Source organism: Myotis brandtii, unplaced genomic scaffold (genome assembly GCF_000412655.1).
Source record: "Myotis brandtii unplaced genomic scaffold, ASM41265v1 scaffold182, whole genome shotgun sequence".
Lineage (NCBI taxonomy): Eukaryota > Metazoa > Chordata > Mammalia > Chiroptera > Vespertilionidae > Myotis > Myotis brandtii.
The window spans coordinates 2,612,154-2,615,574 of record NW_005356751.1 but is presented as its reverse complement, the minus strand read 5'-3'; the positions used below and the strand labels follow the sequence as shown (position 1 = coordinate 2,615,574).

At 41.9% G+C, this 3,421-nt stretch overlaps 1 protein-coding gene across 2 annotated transcripts in view; it reads right to left on the bottom strand.

Moving 5' to 3' along the window:
- The window catches only part of TRPM7 (transient receptor potential cation channel, subfamily M, member 7), a 128,610-nt gene that overhangs the window by 38,683 nt on the left and 86,506 nt on the right, over nucleotides 1-3,421 (bottom strand). The window lies entirely within an intron of this gene.

Below are 3,421 nucleotides of genomic sequence, written 5' to 3'. Positions count from 1 at the left end.
CCTGGGCCAGCCGCAGGTGCCCAGGACTGTGGGCAGCTTCACCCGGGCCGGCTGCAGCCGCCCAGAATCCCGGGCGGCTTCGCATGTGCCCAGCTTTGTCAGGAAGGACGTCCGGAAGACATCCAGACTAATTAGCATATTACCTTTTTATTAGTATAGGTTGATTTGTAAAGCTAGGCAAGTCATGGACATATTTTATATAATGAACTGTATCAGATTTCTGGTTCTAATTGGAGTCTATCTAGAGTAAAGGTCTAGACCAGTGGTCGGAAACTCATTAGTCAACAGAGCCAAATATCAACAGTACAACGACGGAAATTTCTTTTGATTTAGTGAGACCCTCAATAAATCTAGTGAGACCCTTGAGGTTATGAAAAAGGACCAACTAGAAATTAAGCATACACTGACTGAAATAAAGAATATTATACAGAGATCCAACAGCAGACTATGTAAATGCTAAGCACTGTGCACCTCAATATGTAGAGAGAAATTGAAGTTTTATTATAGTACTAGCGGCCTGGGAGGTTCCTCAGCCTGGCCTGCACCCTCTCCAATCCGGGACCCCTTGGGGGATATCCGATTGGGCCTAAACCAGCAGTCAGACATCCCTCTCACAATCCGGGACCGCTGGCTCCTAACCACTCACCTGCCTGCCTGCCTGGTCACCCCTAGCTGCTCTCCCCTGCCGGCCTGATCCCCCTAACCACCTCTGCCTTGACCCCCACCACTGTGGCTTTGTCCGGAAGGACGTCTGGAAGACATCCAGTCTAATTAGCATATTACCCTTTTATTAGTATAGATTTAATTCTTTGAATTCTGAGTAATGATGCCAAAATTCACATTGTGATTTAATAATAATTATTATTTTTCAGTTACTTATTAGGTGATATAGTTCAATTCGTCTCTTTTTTAATTTGTTGATATTGCAAACTACCTAACTTTCCAGCAGAATTGTTAGCCAGATATTGGTATCATTTATTTTTTCAACATCCATATGGATAATTCAGTCTGTAGTTTTGTTTTAGTTCTTACGAGGTTGTTATAGCCCAGGACAAGGCACCCATGCTAGAGTTCAGTCGGAATGAGTATGCTTGCTTTTTTTTTTTTCTTTTGGTGAAGTGGGCAAAGGACAGTTAGCAGGAGTAGAAAAGAGAGTCTGCACTTTCAGTATAGAAACAGCAGTTTTTGAAAAGAGCACTTATGGAAATTGATTCTCTGAATCTGTCCATGTGTCTAGACCAGTGGTCGGCAAACTGCGGCTCGAGAGCTACAATGCGTCTCTTTGGCCCCTTGAGTGTGGTTCTTCCACAAAATACCAAGTGCAGGCACGCACATACAGTGCGATTGAAAGTTCGTGGCCCATGTGCAGAAGTCGGTTTTCGGCCTGGGCGAGTCTATTTTGAAGAAGTGGCGTTAGAAGAAGTGGGGGTTGTCGGTCGGTCGACGGGAGATGCAGCTTAGGCGGGCCGCAGGATACGCAGCACGCAGCATGGTGGAGGTACATTGTTTTGAGGTACATTCACTGAGGTCGACCCCTTCCAACTCTCCCATCCACACTCGTCTTGTATACTTGTTTCAGATAGACGAGTATGGATGGGAGAGTTGGAAGGGGTCGACCTCAGTGAATGTACCTCAAAACAATGTACCTCCACCATGCTGCGTGCTGCGTATCCTGCGGCCCGCCTAAGCTGCATCTCCCGTCGACCGACCGACAACCCCCACTTCTTCTAACGCCACTTCTTCAAAATAGACTCGCCCAGGCCGAAAACCGACTTCTGCACATGGGCCACGAACTTTCAATCGCACTGTATGTGCGTGCCTGCACTTGGTATTTTGTGGAAGAGCCACACTCAAGGGGCCAAAGAGACGCATTGTAGCTCTCGAGCCGCAGTTTGCCGACCACTGGTCTAGACACATGGACAGATTCAGAGAATCAATTTCCATAAGTGCTCTTTTCAAAAACTGCTGTTTCTATACTGAAAGTGCAGACTCTCTTTTCTACTCCTGCTAACTGTCCTTTGCCCACTTCACCAAAAGAAAAAAAAAAAAGCAAGCATACTCATTCCGACTGAACTCTAGCATGGGTGCCTTGTCCTGGGCTATAACAACCTCGTAAGAACTAAAACAAAACTACAGACTGAATTATCCATATGGATGTTGAAAAAATAAATGATACCAATATCTGGCTAACAATTCTGCTGGAAAGTTAGGTAGTTTGCAATATCAACAAATTAAAAAAGAGACGAATTGAACTATATCACCTAATAAGTAACTGAAAAATAATAATTATTATTAAATCACAATGTGAATTTTGGCATCATTACTCAGAATTCAAAGAATTAAATCTATACTAATAAAAGGGTAATATGCTAATTAGACTGGATGTCTTCCAGACGTCCTTCCGGACAAAGCCACAGTGGTGGGGGTCAAGGCAGAGGTGGTTAGGGGGATCAGGCCGGCAGGGGAGAGCAGCTAGGGGTGACCAGGCAGGCAGGCAGGTGAGTGGTTAGGAGCCAGCGGTCCCGGATTGTGAGAGGGATGTCTGACTGCTGGTTTAGGCCCAATCGGATATCCCCCAAGGGGTCCCGGATTGGAGAGGGTGCAGGCCAGGCTGAGGAACCTCCCGGGCCGCTAGTACTATAATAAAACTTCAATTTCTCTCTACATATTGAGGTGCACAGTGCTTAGCATTTACATCTAAAGAAGTAAATGTTGTCTCATTCTAGCAATATGTAATATTTACCACAAATAATCACCTACTGAGGGAAGCACCATACAGATCAAGAGACTATATTTACAATAAATCTTCAGTTTAATCTACTGTGAAGCAACAATTATTGCAATACATCAACCTAAAAATTATTATAACATTTTCCTATATTTTAAAAAATAAATATATAGTAGGAGTAAAAATGGAACCAAAAAACATGAAAGCAAAAGAGGACAATAACTCTAGATTAAAAGGAGTAATTATAAAATATTTATAATAATTTGATCCTTCATCTTTAAAATTCTGTTAGATTTGTCAATAAGTATTCTTTTTAATAGTCTGTGACTTGCAATCAAAGAGTCCTAATAACCTCCAAGATTCTGTTTTCTTATTTGTAAAACAGTGAGAGGATAACTGAGAGAATGCATGTTCTCAATGATCAAAATATTGAGATAAAAGATATTAAAAGGCAAATAATTCATCAAAACATTATTCATGGTATTTGATATACTTTGGGATCCAAACATTCATCTGTAGTATTTTTTTTGGAAAGTCCAAGTCTAAATTCAAAAAACCCAAATCTGTACTGAACTACCATAAAATTATTCATGGTCTATGCTGATCTTTCATAGAGATCTCTACATTTCATAACTTTTACTTTTAAAAAAAGTCTTTATTGTTGAGAGTATTACAGATGGCCCCTTACCCCCC